This window comes from Panicum hallii, chromosome 9 (assembly GCF_002211085.1).
Source record: "Panicum hallii strain FIL2 chromosome 9, PHallii_v3.1, whole genome shotgun sequence".
Lineage (NCBI taxonomy): Eukaryota > Viridiplantae > Streptophyta > Magnoliopsida > Poales > Poaceae > Panicum > Panicum hallii.
In genome coordinates, this window is record NC_038050.1 from 53,175,508 (window position 1) to 53,196,720 (window position 21,213).

The 21,213-nt window shown below is 41.5% G+C and overlaps 1 long non-coding RNA gene across 1 annotated transcript; it reads right to left on the reverse strand.

Annotated features, from left to right (window-relative positions):
- Nucleotides 1-594: 594 nt before the first annotated feature.
- Nucleotides 595-2,593, reverse strand: LOC112877138. The gene is made up of 4 exons (XR_003225450.1): nucleotides 2,164-2,593; nucleotides 1,772-1,919; nucleotides 1,118-1,292; nucleotides 595-778 (listed from the first exon to the last, which is right to left on the reverse strand). It is a non-coding gene; the product is annotated as an uncharacterized LOC112877138 (long non-coding RNA).
- Nucleotides 2,594-21,213: the final 18,620 nt, after the last annotated feature.

A 21,213-nucleotide genomic window follows, 5' to 3' on the forward strand; every position in this document is an offset into this window, starting at 1 on the left:
GATGAACTGGTCCGCAAGCATCGGATGATCCAACAAATCGTAGTTTGATTGCTTAGAGAAATAGAAGGTTTTGAAAGAAAACCCTTCAGCGCCGGATGAACCGATGGACGTCGGATGAAGCGTCAGATGAAGATATCGGTGCAATAACGCAAGCAAAATCTAGCATGGCAAAGAGAGGCCAATGACTATGTGGCAAAAAGAGGGTGGCCGGATGAACCGACACCCACCCTGGTAGAGCGTCCACTACAATAGAACACCCCCTTTAGCAATGCATATATATGTGTTGCAAGAAACCCAAATAAGCGTTGGTAAGATACCGTATCCGTTGCAATAGGTGGTGTTGCAAGGGTCTATTGCGACATTTACATATGTGTTGGTAAGTTGTGCGAATAAGCGTTGCACTGTAGCAACGGATATATGAAAGTCTCCGCAACGCATATATGTGTTGCAATATGGAATATACAATATAATTTCAGCTTTTGCCTTTTGCAGTTGCACGACATTTTTGCTGTTGGCTTGGCCAATTACTGAATTACTATAAGTAACAAGACATGTCTATATCCATCAACTATCAACCATAGTCATGCATCAGGATCTTTCAAGATACCATATATTTCCATTAAATAAGTTGTTTTGTACATGGAAGGACGGTATACAGCATATACAATATTCCAGACCAGAAGTAAAATATACATGACATCTGAAATGGGTAAACTTTCTTGTGTTTCCATACTTCATCCTTGAATCATCTCAACACCTACAGTGTCATACATTTGTCCTGCATGAAAATATATGATGCTCCTGTAAGCACATATTACATAGTATTTAATAACATTTTCTTTGTTAAAGAAAAATACTATCTAAATTTCTATTCAAAGTAAAACCAACAGTTCATTCTAAAAACCAGGCTCATTACGTTCATAAAATAGAAAGTAAGATAGTTATTGATCTCTAAAGTTATTTGTAAGACATCTTTCTACTTTTTTTACAGATAGTAGGAATTGATCTTTGAAAGATATGGTTCTACAAAAGGACTACATGAAGTCCTCTTCCAGAACTAGTCCTTGCAGGAAGTATATTACTAAAACCATATCAGGAAAAGTGTGATCATAGTTACCTGACAAACTGACAACTCTCTGTTCAAGTTCACTCTGCATCAGCCGAATCTCTGTTCTAAAGCTGAAGTAGAAATATCCTTGTCTGAATGAACACTAGATTCCCAGATTTCCAAATGTTGAAGGAAAACTCTTATTGAAGAAACTTGGCTATCTATATTTATTTGAACAGTCATCCTAAACAAAAATGAAGCACAAACTTGTAAGCACAAGCATTCAAATATAGGATTGCTTTCAAAAAGTATAAGGAATAGTTAATTCAGATATTATTCAATGTAGTTCACTTATATTATTAAGTTATAAAATTTTCTAGAAAAAAAATGTTGCAGAATTCGATAGAGCAGACTGTGCACACTCAAATTATTGTCAATATGATACTTCGAGCAGCTAGATCCAAAACAACATATATACTCTTCTTTTTAGTAAATAAAATCTCTTATGCAAGTAGCACTATAGTTTGCAAGTGAGTTGTAATTAAACAACAGAGGCAAAAAATTGACAGGCTCCAAGACAAACAGAAAGTTACATCTCTTGTACGTGGCCGGAATTAATCAAATGAATCTGAAACAATTTTTAGAAACAATGAAATCTTTTGAAACAAAAGAAGCAATTGAATTAAAATAGAAGGAAGTAAATTCCAATAGTTAAATATGTACCTGTGATCTTGCATCTCATATCCATTATTGCCTCCTTTTGTGAAAATTGCAGTTACAGACATCTAACATTGATGGCAATATATCGGGCACATCTCAACAGTACTGCAGATGTTTATTCACCTAGAGTTGCAAACCAGAGGACAATAATCTGCATAAGGATCACATGCAGAAGAACTTGGGTTACGCTAATATCACGAACTATAAATAAAATACATACAGATCGGAGAGATACAAAAAGAAATAGATAAAACACGACATACTGCCAAGCACACAGATCGGAGATGGATCCATGTAATCAAGGTGGGGGGAAACAAGCATAATATGCATCAAGATTAACTGGTTAAGGGACACAGATCGGATTGGATTGGAGATTATGGCCGAAGATAACTAACCAGTTGACTGTACAATGTGTAGCCACTGCACATCCAGAACCAGGAGCCGCCGCGGTGGGAACTGCGCACCGGGGTTCCGCCACCAGCACTGCCCGCCGCCGCCGCGCATCGGAGAGCCGTCACCAACCATTAGCCCCATGGCTTAGATTCCTGATCCAATCTTTGAGGAGCAAACAGATGGATCGATTTTGGAAATTCTAGATGAGTCAGAGAGGGTAGGAAGAGGAGGGACGCACGCACAGATGTGGGCAGTTCCGCTCCTTTTTTTTTTTTTGCGTGGAGGGGACGGGTGGCCGTATTCTTCTGAGCTGGGCGTACAGGTACGGTGGGCCGAATTCCATCCATATAGCTAGAGAGCATCCCAGCGACAGTTGCCCTGTCCGTTGCAGGCAATGCGATGCTAAAGCGGGATTCGTGTTGGAGTGGTCGGTTCATCCGACACTAATGCGTTGGAGCAATGACTCCGGTTGCAGTTGCAGGGCTATTTATATCCTATCTCTGGCTCATTTGAGGTGTGTGGAGTTTAGATGAAGTTATTATTTTACCAATAAGTCCACCGAATGATACCTCCAAGGTGGTAGGTGGTAGATAAGGTATCACCGAGATCTGAAACTCGAACATGAATACGAAATTTTAGATTCGGACCGCCAAGAACGTAATACGCTACGTCCTATGTGATGGTTTGTATTGCCTTAGATTTGGATTATGTGTCGAGGGGGTCTCTACCCGCCCTTATATAATCTAGGGGAGGAAAAATGATACAGATGATCTATTCAGATACGAGCTCAAGAGTCCTACCCGAGTACTACTCGGGTAGTTTCCTTCTGCTCCGATTAGTCCTACTCGTGTCCGAGTAGCGTACAACATGTATAAGGTATGGGACATTGCCCCATCCCTTACTTAGAGTATTCCATGCCATGTGCGCAGTCCCGTGGCCTCGGGTCTGACGACCCTCCGAGCTCATCATAACCGAGTACTGTAGTCTTTCGAGTACTTCTGAAGGCGTCTTCGAGTTCTTATGAAACTCCGTGTTGGAAGTGTCTCCGAGTACTTCCTTGGCTGCCTTGAGGCTATGAGGTGCTCATGCCCCGAGTAGTCTTCTTTTATATTAGGTGCGATGAAAATTGTACTCCATATAGAGTAGCTCCTGAGACTTAGGTTGAGTCGAAGAATCACGCTGAGAGTCAAATTAGTCATGAATCTTCCGGTCCTTATCTTCCAAATGAATTCAAAAAATAAACCATTAATGATACATGTCTTGCAGACCCGGAGCCTTAAATCCAAATCCCAAGGTTTGAAAAAATCCAAAAAAGTCGTGGCATGCATTGTGTAATGAATTAAGAGTTTGAATTGAAGATTAAAATGGGCAAATTGGTTTAGAATTTTGAAACCTTTTTTCGGATGACATCCCTGAAAAAATAGCATAAAAAACCTAAATTACCGCTCAAAATAAATCTTATCCAAGATAATCTCTTCTCGCGCATAACCATCAAGCATGAGAACCAGACGAGTCGCGTGAGATACAGCGAGTTGTTTCCTGCACCCAGCCCCGAGCATGGGAGTCAGGCGAGCCATCACAAACATGCTGAGTGCCTTGTTGCGCCTATCCCCCTGAGCATGGGAACTATATGAGTCGCCAAATGCACGCCGAGTGCCTTGTCATGCCGAGCATAAGAGCTAGACGAGCTGTCGAAAGCACGCCGAGTAGTCTAATCGACGAAGTGATAGCCAAGTAAGGCAGCTCTTGAGAGCATACCTTACTCAGCAGCATGGTCCAGGTCTGGTCCCCTTCAAGGTAAAAAAAATTATGTTGTAATATATTTGGGAGCGAATCCTAGCGTTGCAAAATGCATGTAAAATTTTTCACATCTTGCTCTTGCTAGGTCACATAATTTCCCTAGGTAGGTAGCCTATTACGTTTAAGCACCTGATCCCTTATAGCGGTAGCCCATAGCCTAGGAAGCATGGCCGCATGCACGCATAGGAACATAGACGTACAGAAGAGTCGAGGTCTCATGGATTAAAGCATGTGCTACCCGGGTATTTTAGCGAATGTTAAGAGAAAACTAGAGCAGTCGGAGCTACGCGAAAAAAGAGAATGATCATGGAGCGCATATTATACACCTGTTGGTGTAGGCCCGACTAAAAGCCCGAAGCTGCATGAGGAGTCGGAATGGAATTATAGTGTGGCTGCAGAGACACATGGTTAATATCCTAAGATATAAAAAAATATTAAAGCGTGACTTAGCTTGATTCATGGGAAATTTATCGATGAAGCCGTAGTGCTCGTCGATGGAGCCGCAATGGTTTGTTGATAAAGCCCAACTAGTCGGAGTCGAGTACGACTAGTCATTGATGGTGTAAGTGAAAGGATCCAGAGGTCGAGTGGGGGATGGTGAATACTCAAAACTGAAAATTTACAACACTTCAAACAATTTTGTTAATAACTTTCGGAGTCTGCGGATATTTATCCAGAATCTCCGCAACTTCCAGGGATTCCAAAAAAATATCCGGATACTCCGGAGAAATGTGCTGAAATCAAACGCAACCAATCAAACCTCAACAAAATGTAGGTAGAAAGGAATTTCCAAGGTATATAGGCTGGTTTCTACCCCTTTGCACCAACTGTCTGTAGACAAAACCTTTCTAACAAGTAGATCGAGAACAAACCCTAGAATTCTAGTAAGCAACAAGAACTTGAACAAATCACAATGTAAATGCACAAGGACACAAGGATTTATTTCCCAAGTTTAGTTCCCCACAAGGAACCTATGTTTCCGTTGAGGCATCCAAGAAGAACACTTAATTATTGAGCTATGAAGCCTCCCCTTAGCGACCCCAAGATCTAGCTAAGGTCACTTACTAGAATGTGAAGGTTGTTACAAATGTCCCGGGGTGCACCAAAAGCTTTGGTGCTCGACGGGCGATGCCTAGCCGGCTAGGAGCTTGAAGCTCCAAGAGCAACAAACACGAAATCCACCGGCTCGACGAAGAACAAAGTGCTTAAGAGATGGGAAATCAGGTCACTAACACTCTCACTGGCTCTCCCTTCAATTTCCCTTCAATCCCCTCACTAAATCTTGCTTGGAAGTCGAAGGAGGGAGTGAGGAGGGCTCTTGAATGCTTAGGAATGGAGGCAGATGAAAACTGGTCGGGAGAGAGTTAATGTGAAGGGGGTGAAGGGGTATATATACCCCAGCCCCCAAAACTAGCCGTTGGATGGTTAAGTTTTGGAGACTCCATACAACACCTCCGGAAACTTCGGAGATGTGTGGAGACTTGGCATTTGTCCGGACTCCGCACATTCCACAGAACATCCCATGTCTGGGACTCCAAAAAAACTTCCGGAAACTCCACTCTTTTCTGCAGAAAAACACTAAAGATATCGCAACTGTTGTTTGAGTGCGAAATTATCTCTCATAGGTTTGTTAGATCATCTTGAGCACCTTATTCTACGCAAAGCGAGTGATTTTCATGTCTCTCTTGATAGTACGGCATTCCTATACTCAATTTCAAAATATGAACAAAATAAATCCCTATGTTTCTTCGCTTTGCAATTTTTATTTCCTTTTTGGTAGTCATCTCCTTTCTTTGATTCATCTATCACCTGCAATACCTGCTTATCAAGCTCATACATAGCATTAGTCCCATAAGTGTATGTCATTAATCAAACAAAACCAACTAAGCAGGCCTAGATATTCTTTAAGTAAGCCCGCTCCCGACTAGTTTTGTAGTCGAGACGAGTAGTCGAAGTAGTCATCCGTGGGTCACCGAGCGTCCTTGCAAAGTTGAACTAGTTGTTGTAGCAGTGCTAGTGTACATCTTCTATGTACGTTTAGGCGAAGATCTTGATGCTTGCTGGTCACCAATTGTGTGGGCATAGCAACACGCTTCTGTATTTTGGAGTAGCAAAATAGTAACGCGTCGAGGTTGATGATCATCTTCTCCCCGCCTTGATGCACGTGTGGCATGCTGCAGATACACTTCATCTGGTTGTGCCTGTGTGGGAACACTGCCATGGGTTTGGAGAACTCAGTGACTTTACTTGCAACACAGCAACGCGTGAATCCATCCAGGACACATAATCAAATCAGATTTGGATTTAAACTTGTACACGACGAGTCATGTATTGGTTGGTGGACATGTAGCCTCAAGTAGATTAATTTTGATGATGAGGTCCTTCAAGCTCGCCCGATGATCGTCAATGATCACCCCTACCTACCGCGCCAGCTGTCGGTGTTTTACTACTAAGCCTATTGAGAGATACCCCCAAGGTGGTAGGTTATAGGTGGTGTGCCGCAGAGATCTGAAACTCGAAGGTGTAAGGAACATGAAACTTTAGACATGTTTGGACCATCGAGAACATAATATCCTATATCCTGTGTGGTGGTTTGTATTGCTTTAGATGCGGATTTTATGTTGGAGGGGGTCCCTGCCCGCCCTTAGATGGTCTTGGGGGATAGGGTTACATATATCCTAGCCAGACACGAGCTCAAAAGTCCTACTCGAGTACTACTCAGGTAGTTTCCTTTTGTTCCAACTAGTCCTACTCGTGTCTATCTAGCATACAACAGGTATAAGCTATGGAACATGCCCCATCTCTTATTCTAGAGTATTCTATGCCGTGTGCATAGTCCCGTGGCCTGGGTCAGACAAGAAGCATACGCACACTGAAGAATGTTTCAAAGCCATCCAAGTGCTTAGTGATCCTATCCATAAGCTTTAGCATAAGTTTTGAGAGTGTTAGTGCTAGATTAGGCCAAGAGAGAGTGAGAGAGTAATGTGTAGCTGCCTTGTGTTTGGTTGAGTGAACCACACTTGTAATTTTGGTGTGTCGGCTCTTTAGAGTCTTTGTAGCTCATCGTCAAGTCTTTGACCTTCATCTTGGTGTGGAGCGGCGACGACGACTTTGTGCGGGGGATGAGGAGATCCCTCCTTCATGGGAAGTTTCATAGTGAAGGCGACATCAAGGTGATCGGGGGACTTGGCATGAGACTTAGTGGCTGAGCCTTTGTGGCAAGTCAATGGGAGTCCCGAAATAGACTTGGTGACCGGAAAGCAATACTCTTTGTAAGTGCTTCAACAACGTGGACTAGTGGTGGCTTAGTGTCTACCGATTTCACAGGATAAACCATTGTGTCAAATGTTTGCTTCCCCTCATCCTCCTCACATTTCCGCACTTATCTTGCAACTTGTGTGCATTTATTTTCTTAGTGTAGTATCTTGGCTAGGATTGCGTACAGGTTGCAAAATATGTTTTGGGATGAGGGTTTCACAATAGATTATGTTTTGTACAATTTAGTTTGAGCCGTAGGTTAAGGTTTTTAGTTTGCCTAATTCACCCCCTCCACCTCTTAGGCTACGAACACCGATTCTTTTTAAGGTTGGTTTACTGCAATGATACGGCATGATGATTCTTATACTCAATTTCAAAATATGAACAAAATAAAATCCTATGATTCTTCGCTTTGCAATCTTCATTTTCTTTTTGGTAGTGATCTCCTTTCATTGATTCATGTATCACCTGTAGTAGCTGCTTATCAAGCTCATAGATAGCATTAGTCCCATAAGTGTATATCATTAATCAACCCAAGCAATCTTGGTGACCCTCTAAATCATATACATGATGTACGGAGCATAAGGCAAGTGCTTTCTTGAGTCATTCATGACACACCTTAGCTCATTCCATATAAAGTCAAATGCATTGAAGGGTCTTCCACCGTGTGCCATCCGGTTCAAGAGATTTACCGCATAGAAGTTGAGGGCTATTTAAGCACCTTTCTTAGGATCAATGGTCCATCTCATCATGAAATTGGCGTAGTTGTAGTATGGTTGTAGATGTATGGACTTGCCTTCATGTGCCAAAATGGGATTGAAGAAAATAAATTGAGCATCACTAGGCTTGATCCTCTTCTGCACATGAATGGGGTTGTACTTCTCGTGCACCCAGCCAAGTCCAAGGATACGTGAGAAAGTCATGTAATCCACACAGTAGTGCTCCCATTCAGTGGTCCAATGGAAGGTGTTGTCCCTGTCATTGTAGTAAAGAGAGCAATGGAACTGACAGATGATCTCAAGGTTCCAGTTGTACTTGAAGCCCATGAGATCTCAAAGCTTAAAGTCTTCAAACTTGGCAATCACTGCATTGACTGATGGATCATTCATCTTTTCGATGTATGCCCAATCAATATACTTCATTGGCACAATGGGCACCTCCTTGTTCCTCAAGATCACTAATACATACATATCCTTCTGAAAGTCACACCAAAAATGAGGCTCAAGTCCTTCACTCTTGTGGTAATGATATGGATCATTAACTCGTTGCCTCTTCACTGTGATGGATTTCTTGTAGTAGTCACGAGTTGCTAAAACTACAAATCCCTCAACAATTCTGGGGCTCTTCAATTTAGGACAAATGGGATAGTTCACTTGCCCCACATCAAATTCCACAACGAGACAATCCGGAGTTCTTGGGCACACATCGAAAGCAGCTCCTCTTGCCCTTTGATTTGGCCTTTCTGTGGGTCTAGGTATTGTCATGGATCTCATCATGTAAGGTGCTTCCCTAGGTGCTGGCTGAGGATGTGTAGCATATTGTGATTGAACGGGCTCCTTGCCAGGTCTCCTTCCACCTCTCCATGCCCTGGGTGGCTTAGGTATTTCCTCAATCTCTTCCTCCTCTTTCTCACTCTGCTCAAAATATCATGGTGGATTGGGATCATGTCGTGCTTTGGTCCTCCTAGAGGACTCTCCTCCACCACTATGGCGTCTCTCTTGGCCCATCTGCACTGAAGGAGAAGGATTTGTGCTCAAAAAGCAGAATAAGAATCGTTGGCTTGACATTCCTCTTAGGTTTCATGCACAAGCTTCGGAGTCTCTGAACAATTCTTCGGAGTCTCCACATATTAGTTTGGAGATTCTGGAGATATGTTCGGAGATTCCGGAACTTGCTGCCTAAACCCTAAAAATTTTCAAGCACAATAACCCACCATGAGGATCTAATGAAACTTGAGATCCTAGTCCTAGAAGCCCTATAGATTTGTTCTATCCAAAGAAACCATCTAGAACAACTTACATTGAGAGATCGGGCGATAACATGATTAGGTTACCTTTGAATTAAAAAATGATGAAGATGAATCCAAATCTAAAGTTCCAACAATGTTTCCTTGCAATGGAGGAGCCTTCCTTGAACATCTTGATTGATTTTTATGATGCAAGGCAAAAAATCGCCCAGTGGAAGGGTGTCTAGAGTGAGAAACTAGAGAGAGAAGGCGTGGATGAAAATAGAAGAGTAACATTTCACTTTTCACCCTGGGTAGGGTAAATACCCTAAAATCTTCGGAGTCTCCGGAGAATGTTCCGGAGTTTCCAGAGATTTCAGAGTTTTCGAAAAAAGTTCCGAAGTCTCCACCCCCCTGAGACTTTGCCTAATTTTGAAAATTTTAAACCTATGGCTTGATTTGGATGAAGGGTAGATTTTCTCTGAGAATTCTATATGGTAGAGAGATTTACTTGCTTGAGACTAGCGAGCAAATAATCAATAGGAACAATAGTCTCAAGCTAGCAAATGTAAGATTCAACATTTTCTTCAAAAGCACACTTCTAGTAACTAAAGAAAGATTTTCACAAAGATTATCCTAGAGACAAACAAATGTGTGCATGATGTCAAACTAAGTTACGAGAATTCAAGATATTTAATTCACTCCTCAAGGTGCAAAACCTTTGCTCATCAAGTGGTTTCAAGAAGATATCAGCTAATTATTTATCGGTACTCACATGACTTAGAGCGATATCTCCTTTGGCTTTGTTGTCTCTCAAGAAATGGTGTTATATATCTATGTGTTTGGTTCTTGAGTGGTTTATGGGTTTGTTAGCTAGCTTGATAGCACTCTCGTTGTCACACAAGAGTGGGATCTTACCAAACTTACAATCAAAGTCGCTCAAAGTGAACTTCATCCAATGTAGTTGCGCACAACAAGCACCGACAACAACATACTCAGGCTCGGCGGTCGGCAACGGAATTCTATTCTTAGAACTCCAAGATACTAGAGACCGACAAAGAAATTGGCAAGTCCCTGATGTACTCTTTCGATCTACCTTGCAACCAGCATATTACAAATCGGAATAGCCAAGTAGATCAGAAGTGGAGCTTTTGGGATACCACAAGCCAAGACATGGAGTGTAAACTAAATATTTTAGAATTCTCTTAACAGCCATGAGATGATATTCCTTAGAATTAGCTTGAAACCTTGCACATATGCACACGCTAAGCATGATATCGGGCCTAGATGCACAAAGGTAAAGCAACGAGCCAATCATCCACGGCCTTACCATCTTTATTTAGGTCGAGATGCCCATTAGTTGGCATAGGTGTCTTGATGGGCTTGGCATTATCCATGTCAAACTTTTTGAGCATATCTTTAGTGGGTACCCACACACTCCTTTTGATCAATGTGTCCTTTGTGCAGTACCCAATGTACTTGGCGACCACCTTACCCTTGCGGTCCCAAGTCAACACATAATCGGCATAGAATGAGCTTTGTGGAGCATGTGGCTTGGCCATGCTTGCATGTGAGGCGTTGGTATTTTTCACCTTGACTTGATGTGAGCTAACCTTCAATTGCTTACCATCAACCTTTGGATGAATAGGTACCATTCCCCCAAGAATAGCTCCATTAGCCCCAACACCGGATGTCTTGTTGTTCTTGATGAAAGGAATGGGTTCTTGATGACCTTGTCATTCTTATCTAAACCCTTACCTTTCACAAAACCATACTTCTTCAAGTAGCTACTTCCAAAGGCTTTGGTATGCTTCTCAAAATCACCTATCTTTTGGAATGACTTGTCCTCCTTGATCAAGGTGGTGAGCCTAGTGATCTCACTGCTCATGACATACATCTCCGCAAGGTTGATTAGTAGCACATGATTCAACATTTATATTACTACACCTTGCAAAACCATTGCTAGAGATAGAAACAAAGGATTTGGTTGCATCATTGCAGCTAGAGGGGGTGCTTTCCTTAAAGAGATCACGTTCCACTTCAAGATCCATGTGTTTGGTATGTAAACATAAGAAGTTCTCATGAAGTGTCTCATTTGAACCCTTAAGTTGAGCATTTGATTCATTGGCCAAAGAGAGGTCTTTAGTCAAGTTCACAATATTTTCTTTCTCCTTAGCTAGAGACCCCTCAAGTTCAAGAATTTTGTTAATTCTGGCTTTGAGCAAGTCCTCTTGCACCTTGAACCTCTTCCTTTCTTTGGAAAGAGATTTCTCAAGGCCTATGGTTTTCTCTCGCTCAAGCCTAATTAACTCTTCTTGCACCTCAAGAGTCTCATCCCTATCCTTTATCTCTATCAAAAGCTTCATTATCTTATTTGTTGCCTTTTTACCAAGTTCTGTTATCATGTTTTCACATTCACTGTCATCAAGAGTATCATCATCATCGTGATTGGATTTGGAGTCTACCTTTGCCCCTTTTTCCATGAAGCGGGTGGGAGTGAAGTCATCTTCATCATCCGTGAGATCGCCAAAGAGTGACAACTTGATGGTTTTAGCTTCCACGACTATGGTTGCCACACCCTCATCATCAGAGATCATTCTAAACTTGAGTCTCATTCCACACTAAGGTGAGCTTCACCTGTGTACCTCTTTTTGCCTTTGCTATGCTCCTTCTCACCTTTGTTCTTGTTCTTTAGGTTGGGGCAATTGGCAATAAGTTGACCAACTTCCCCACACCCAAAGCATGGCTTATTGGACCTTCTTGTGATCTTGCTTCTTCTCTTGTTATTGTTGAAGTATCCGTCCTTCTTCATGACTTTATTGAATCTCTTGATGAATAAGGCCATGTCATCATGACTGTCACTATCAATATCCTTCTTCTTTGATGATGTGCTCTCAACTATAGCTTTTTCCTTCTCCTTCTTGCTTGCCTTGAGAGCCACACCATTGTTCTTCTCCATTTGCTCATGGATTCTTGATAGTTCTTGAGAGGTTTTTGCTTCTTTCATGGTGGTAAGATGTTGCTCTATTCTTCCAATGACATCGGCGGGAGTAAACCTCTTGAAGCCTCTCTTTTCCCTTATCAATGTGGGCAAGTTGACATCTCTAGCCATATATGCAGTCAAGATCTTATCAACTACATCCTTGTCACTCCACTTGTTACCACCAAGTGCTTTAATCTTGTTCACAATCTTGTTCAATTGGTTGAACATTTCTTGTGGTGTCTCATTCTCACGGATGATGAACCGATCGAGCTCTCCTTCTAGTGCACGAATTCTTCCTTCACGAACTTTCCTTGTGCCTTCATGGTTGACTTAGAGTGTGTCCCATATTTGCTTAATCGAGTCCATTCCATCAACCTTGTCAAACTCTTCCGGACTCAAAGAGCTAAGTAGTATGGAAGAGCCTTCCATGTTGCGTTGAATCTCAAATTCTTCTTCTTGAGTGATAGGTTCATCTTCCTTGGGAATGTTTACACCTACGCACACAATCTTCCAAAGGTCCGGATTGACCATAATTAAATACACACTCATCGAGTTTCGCTATGAGGAGTAGCCCATCCCATCAAAATAAGGGGGCTTCCTAAGTTAACCGATGCGCTTTGGGAGGATCCACTTAAACGAACATAATTGAAACCAATTTTGCGAAGGTTTTAGTACTTCCATTTTTGGTTACCTTTATCGACTTGGTGTCGTAGTCGGAGTTCTTCTCATCCTCATTATTGCTAACATTATTATCATTTGGTTCACCATCATTTACTATGGTTGGAATTTCTTCTTATGCGTTCGACATATCGATTCTCCAAGTGATTAAGCTTTAATCTGGAGACCAAAGCTCTGATACCAATTGAAAGGATTTAGAGATTGACTAAAGGGGGTGAATAGTCAAAACTAAAAATCTACAACACAACAATTAAAACAATTCTGTTAGTAACTTTCGGAGTCTCTAGATATTTGTCCGGAATCTTCGCAACTTCTAGGGATTCCAAAGAAATGTTTGGATCCTCCGGAAAAATATGCTGAAATCATACTCAACCAATCAAACCTCAACCAAAAGTAGATCGAAGGAATTTCTAAGGTTTATGGGCTGGTTTCTACCCCTTTGCACCAACTGTCCGCAAACAAAACCTTTCTAACAAGTAGATCAAGAGCAAACTCTAGAATTCTTGTAAGCAACAAGAACTTCAACAAATCACAATGTAAATGCACAAGGACACAAGGATTTGTTTTTTGAAGTTCAGTTCCCCACAAGGAACCTACATCTCTGTTGAAGCACCTAAGAAGAACACTTACTTTTTGAGCTATGAAGCCTCCCCTTCACGACCCCACGGTCTAGCTAAGGTCACTTACTAGAATGTCAAGGTTGTTACAATCATCCTGGGGCACACCAAAAGCTTGGGTGCTCAATGGTTGACGCCTAGCCGGCTAGGAGCTTGAAGCTCCAAGAGTAATAAACACAAAATCCACCGGCTCAGCGAAGAACGAAGTGCTCAAGAGATGGGAAATCAGTTCACTAGCACTCTCACTTTCTCTCCCTCCAATTTCCCTTCAATCCCCTCACCAAATCTTGCTTGGAAGTCGAAGGAGGGAGTGAGGAGGGCTCTTGAATGCTCAAGAATGGAGGCAGGTGAAAACTGGTCGGGAGAGACAGTTAATGTGAAGGGGGTGAAGGGGTATTTATACCTCAGCCCCCTAAAACTAGCCGTTGGATGGTTAAGTTTTGGAGATTCCAAAGGATCCTTCAGAGACTCCAGACAACACATCCGGAAACTTTAGAGATCTGTGGAGACTCCCGTACATGTCTAGACTCCGAACATTCCATGTCCGGAGACTCCGGCAAAACTTCCGAAAACTCCGGAATTTTCTGCAAAAAAACAATAAAGATAGCCCATGTGTTGTGTGAGTGTGAAGGTGTCTCTTATATGTTTGTTAGATCATCTTGAGCACCTTATTCTACACAACACGATTGATTTTCATATCCCTCTTGATAGTACGGCATTCCTATACTCAATTTCAAAATATGAACAAAATAAATCCCTATGATTATTCGCTTTGCAATTTTCATTTCCTTTTTGGTAGTCATCTCCTTTCTTTGGTTCATCTATCACCTGTAGTACCTACTTATCAAGCTCATAGATAGTATTAGTCCCACAAGTGTCATTAATCAACCAAAACCAACTAAACGGGCCTAGATGTTTATTAAGTAAGCCCGTTCCCGACTAGTTTTGTAGTCGAGACGAGTAGTCGAAGTAATCGTCTGTGGGTCACCGAGCGTCCTCGCAATGTTGAAGTAGTTGTTGTAGTAGTGCTCATGTACATCTTCTATGTACGTTTAGGCTAAGATCTTGATGCTTGCTAGTAGCCAATTGTGTGCGCATAGCAGCACGCTTCTATATTTTGGAGTAGTGAAACAGCAACACGTCGAGGTCGATGATAATATGCTACTTGCCTTGATGCACGTGCGGCAACAGGTTGCAGATACACTTCATTTGGAAGCGCCTGTGTGGGAACACCACCACGGGTCCGGAGAACTCAGCGACTTCAATGTGCATTCAAGCAGCTTCAAGTACCCGGACTCCAACTCGGCGACTTTACTTGTGACACAGCAATGCACGAATCCATCCAGGACACAGAATTGAATTAGACTTGGATTTAAACTTGGACACGGCGAGTCGTGGATTGGTCGGCAAACATGCAGTGTCGAGTAGATTAATTTTGATGATGAGGTCCTTCAAGCTCGCCCGATAATCGTCGACAATCCCCCTACCTGGCGCGCCAGCTGTCGGTGTTTTACCGCCAAGCCCACCGAGGGATACCCCCAAGGTTGTAGGTTATAGGTGGGGTGTCGCCAAGATCTGGAACTCGAAGGTGCAAGGAACACGAAAATTTAGACATGTTCGGGCCGCAGAGAGCATAATACTCGACATCATGTATGGTAGTTTGTATTGCCTTAGATGTGGATTTTATGTTGGAGGGGATCCCTGCCCGCCCTTATATAGTCTAGGGGGAAAGGTTACAAATATTCTAGCTAGATACGAGCTAAGGAGTCCTACCTGAGTACTACTCGGGTAGTTTCCTTCTGTTCCGACTAGTCCTACTCATATCCGAGTGGCGTACAACAGGTATAAGGTATGGGATATGCCCCATCCCTTATTCTAGAGTATTCTATGCCATTTGCGCAATCCCGTGGCCTCGGGTTTGACAGAAAGCATACACACACTGAAGAACGTCTCCAAGCCATCCAAGTGCTTAGTGATCATATCCATAAGCTTTAGCATATGCTTGAGAGAGTTAGTGCTAGATTAGTCCAAGAGAGAGTGAGAGAGCAAGGTGTAACTGCCTTGTGTTTGGTTCTAGAGTGATCCACACTTGTGATCTTCGTGTGCTGGCCACTTGGAGTCTTTGTAGCTCGTTAGCAAATCTTCGACCCTCCGTCTTGGTATGGAGTGGCGATGATGGCTTTGTACGGGGGACGAGGAGATTCGTTCTTCGTGGGAAGCTCCATAGTGAAGGTGACATCAAGGTGACCGGAGGACTTGGCATGAGCCTTAGTGGCTGAGCCTTTGTGGCAAGTCAAGGGGGATCCCGGAATAGACTTGGTGAACGAGAAGCAATACTCTTTGTGAGTGCTTCAACAACGTGGACTAGGGGTGGTATAGTATCTACCAATACCATGGGATAAATTATCATATCAAGAGTTTGCTTCCCCTCATCCTCCTCCTTAAGTTTCCGCATTTATCTTGCAACTTGTGTCCCTTTACTTTCTTAGTGTAGTATCTTGCTAGGATTATCTATAGGTTGCAAAATTTATTTTGGGATGAGGGTTTCACAATAGATTATGTTTTGTGCAATTTATTTTGAGCCATAGGTTAAGGTTTTTAGTTTGCCTAATTCACCCCCTTCCCCTCTTAGGTTATGAACACCGATTCCTTTTAAGGTTGGTTTGCTGCAATGATACGGCCTGATGGGTTTTAAAGTTACAACCCTTAACCAGATGCCGAAGCCATATAAGAGCAAAATCACATGGCTGGTAGTGGAATAATTTAACATAGGAAGATACCTTATCCATAAGCTAAGACCAAAATCTTTTTTTATTGGACTCACAAACCCCCTTCTTTTCCATTTTAATTTTCCTTTCTATCTATGTACCTAACCATCTTTCTTATCTTATCCAGTTTCATTTTATTTTTATTACAGCAGTACACACACAATTATGAATATTTGTATCATATGACCGGCTTTATGTAGATCACATAGGCATCCAATTTTAATTTATACTCTTACACCTCTCATATAACTCATGTATTCCAGGACTTAATTCATAGCCACGTGTGTCTCTTTAGGACTTCCTATGCTATTATTTTGAGTACTCGAGCTATGATTCATATTTGTAAGGTTTTTTGCGCCACGTTGGACAACAATATGATAGATGTGTCTCAGATGTAGTGATACAAGTTATGATGATTTGATTTTTTATAAATGGAAACTCTATCCATATAAGGTCATTTTTGCCTAAATTCAGTTGGTTCAGTGCATTAAACTTTGGTTCAAATCCATATATATGATGATTTAGCCTAAAATTTGGTTCGGTGCATTAAACTTTTGGCTCAAATTTTGTTGGGTCCTGTTTTCCCCAAAAAAAATTGCTGGAACCCATTTTTGGTCCAATTGTATGTGAGCCAAACCCAAGTAATGATTAATTATATTTAAATCCATTTTTATATGTTGATGGTTTAGTAAGAAAACAAACATGCACAATATGTTGTTGACATATTGATCTTTGAAAGTAATTTTAATGCACTTAATAAAGTGAATTTTTTTTTGTCCCAAACTAGTGAGATGAAGGATTAAGGATTTGAACGTAAATCAAGTGAGAGATGGTGATGGTGGGTTACATTGTTGCAATACCACTATGTGGAGAAGATACTAAGTCATTTCGGCTACAATGTCTACATGTCTACTCTGACACTGTATGATCATTGTGTACTATTACTGAAAAATCGATGAATAAGAGATCAGCTGATATACTCCCAGATTAATTACACATTTATGTATTTTTCTAGTGTTACAAGATCCAAAATCTCATTTACTCTTAGCAAACTAAGCCGATTTTTATCAAATCCAGGAGATGATCATTAGCATGACCTAGAGAGAGTGATGCACTACCTAAAGGGCACTGTGAGCTTCGACATTCACTGTGCTGGGTATCCAAAGATATTGTGGGCTATGGTGATTTAAATTGCATATCTGATGCTGATGAGATGAAAAACCATTAGTGGATATGTACTCACTGTGCCGGGTATCAAACATATTGCAGGGCTATGGTGAAAGTTTTGGAAGTATCTTAACGAGGTCAATTAATGGGAACGCGAGGGTGCCCGATCATCCGTCAGGAGGATAACTATCAATTGTTCGGCAACATGACACAAGCGATCCGGCTTTCGATCAACAAGATCCGAGCCTGCAATCGAAACACCACGTCATCGCGTAGTTATCAACCATGAGCTGTCCAGTTGATCTCGCCACGAAGGCTAATCCTTGCCTGCGAATCGAAGAACACCAGCAAGAACAAAGAAGAACACAACAAAATTGCAAGTGAATGATTAAGCTCACGAATTGGGGTCTCACAAACCGATGAACGACGACTGATCTATGATAGATTGAATCTAAGCAAAATCCAAACCCTAACTTGGGTGACTCTACTAAATATAAAGTGTTAAAGGGCGTGCAAGTCCCCTGGGCACACCTCTAATGGGCTCAAGATGATACACGGGCCAACGGTCCAAAAGACAGTGTCGCAGCACCCTGATAGATTCTAGAGGTCCTCTTGTTTCAATGATTCAAGTTGACTTGAACCTGATAATGATATGGGACTAATGGCATTGAAAAGATTATCTTCTTAACTTTCCATACATATGTAGAACGTCGAATATGGACTCCGTATGTGACCTGGGCGTTGGTTTTAGTCCATGCTGCTCCAGGACTCCAAGGCAGACTCGAACTCGGGATGTTTTGGGCCTCCGGCTTGACTTGGACGCCCTGTCTGATATTTTTCTCCTCCAAGTCTTCCTCTAAATACATCCTGGTGCTCTCCATTATTTCTAATAACATCATTAGGTAACATACCATTCTTATAATTACTAAATGTACAAAGGAACGAGCTCACCTCTTGATTTAAGCGATGTGCACGAGCTCTAGTGATTGGTCCTTGCATATCTATGTGAGGAGTGTTACTTGTATCCAAACGAGTGATGTCCTCATAATCCTTTGCCTCTTGAAGCAAAGTCATCCTCGACGCTAGCTCATCTTCATCTTTAAGTATGGATTCAAATCTGCAATGTTAAAGGTGGGACTAACCCCAAACTCGGGAGACAACTCAAGTTTATATGCATTGTCATTTATTTTCTCAATTATCTTGAAGGGACCAGCAGCTCTTGGTATTAACTTAGACTTTTGTAGCTCTTTAAATCTATCTTTTTGTAATGCAACCATACCAAATTACCTACATCAAGCTTAACTTCCTTTCTACCTTTACTACCAGCAAGTCTATACTTTTCATTCATCTTTTCAATGTTTTCCTTAGTTGTCTCATGAATTTTTAGAATAAAATCAGCACGGTCCTTAGCATTAAGATATATCCTCTCAGCAGTAGGTAGAGGCAAAAGATTAGTAGGAGCTTGTGGGTTAAAACCATACAATACCTGAAAAGGACGTACCATGGTGGTGGAGTGCTCCGCCCTACTGTAAGCAAATTCCACATGCAGCAAACACTCTTCCCACATCTTCAATTTTTTCTTCAAAACCGCTCTCAACATAGTAGATAATGTTCTATTAACAACCTTGGTTTGTCCATCCATTTACGGGGTGACATGTTGTACAAACAGCAGCTTTGTTCCTAACTCATTCCACAATGTGCGCCAAAAGTGACTCAAGAATTTAGCATCGCGATCTAAAACAATAGTTGAAGGCATACCATGCAAACGAATAATCCCTTTAAAAAAGAGGTCAGCAATATAGACAACATCATCACTTTTATGACAAGGTATAAAGTGTGCCATCTTGGAAAATCTATCCACCACAATAAAAATGCTATGCCTCCCCCTCTTAGTCTTAGGCAATCCCAAAACAAACTCTATAGAAATATCTAACTAAGGAATAGAAGGAATAGGGATAGGCATATACAAACCATATGGATTCAAACGAGATTTAGATTTTTGACACGTTGTACAGCAAGTCATGAACCCCGCTCTATGCCTCGCCTCATCTTTGGCCAAAAGAAGTGTGTGGCCAAAACTTCGTCCGTCTTCTTGACACCAAAATGTCCCATCAAACCACCTCCGTGCGCCTCCGGCAACAACAAAAGACGAACAGAACCAAATGGAATGCATAGACGGTTAGCTCTAAATAAGTACCCATCATTCATCACAAATTTATTCCATGAACAACCCTCTTTGCAATTCTCAAACACATCTTTAAAATCAGCATCAAGTTCATATTGTCCCTTAATCGATTCAAGCCCAAAAATACGACAATCAAGTTGAGACAGCATGGTATAGCATCTAGACAAAGCATCAGCAATCATATTATCTTTCCCTTTCTTATGTTTGATGAGGTAAGGAAAAGATTCAATAAATTCAACCCACTTAGCATGACGTTTGTTCAGTTTAGCTTGGCTACAAATATGTTTCAAAGATTTGATCAGAATGTATAATAAATTCTTTGGGCCAAAGGTAATGTTGCCATGTTTCCAAAACTCGCACCAAAGCATATAACTATTTATCATAAATAGAATAATTTATTGATGGCCCATTCAATTTCTCACTAAAGTATGCAACGGGTTTACCTCCTTGTAGTAGCACTCCTCCAATCCTAAGACCGCTCGCATCACATTCTAACTCAAATGTCTTACCAAAACCAGAAAGTTGGAGTAGTGGTGCATGTGTAAGCTTCTCTTTCAATGTCTCGAAAGCTTGTTCTTGTGCTGTCCCCCAATGGAATGTAACTCCCTTCTTTGTTAACTCGTTCAGCGGGGCAGCAATGGCGCTAAAATATCTCACAAAACGCTGATAGAACCCTACAAGACCATGGAAACTTCTCACCTGCGAAACAGATTGAGGTTTCGGCCAGCTCTTGATGGCTTCAATTTTCACTTCATCCACTTCAATTCCCTGTGGAGTAACAACATAGCCAAGAAAACCAACTCAATTGTTGCAACATTTGCACTTTGCAAGGTTAGCAAACAAACGTGCTGCTCTCAAAGCATCAAAACAGCACGTAGATGATCCATATGTTCAACACGAGACTTGCTACAAATCAAGATATCATCAAAGTAAACTACCATAAATTTGCCAATAAAAGCATGCAAAATCTTGTTCATCAATCTCATAAAAATGCTAGGTGCTTTAGTCAAACCAAAAGGCATTACTAACCACTCATATAAACCAAAATTTGTCTTAAAAGCTGTTTTCCATTCATCACCCAATTTCATTCTTATTTGGTGGTAACGACTACGCAAATCAATCTTTGTAAAAATTATAGCCCCACTCAATTCATCAAGCATGTCATCTAATCGAGGAATAGGGTGATGATAACATATGGTTATGTTATTAATAGCACGACAATCAACACACATACGCCATGTACCATCTTTCTTAGGAACCAAAAGGACTGGGACAACACAAGGACTAAGGCTTTCTTGTACATACCCACGGTCCAAAAGATCTTTGACTTGTCGCTCAATTTCCTTAGTCTCTTCCGGATTCGTCCTGTATGCAGCGCGGTTTGGCAGACTTGCTCTCAGAATCAAATCAATTTGATGCTCAATTCCCCTCAAAGGTGGCAGCCTTGGGGGTATCTCGTCGGGAAACACATCTTTATACTCCTGCAAAAGGACAGTGACAGCAGGAGGCAAAGTGCTAGCTATATCATCAATGGAGAATAAAGCATTCTTGCAAATCAAAACATACCACACACCATTATCAATATCAGCAAGGTCAGACTTTGTTGCAAACAAAACATGACCCTTCAATTTAATTCATTGCTGATTTTCAG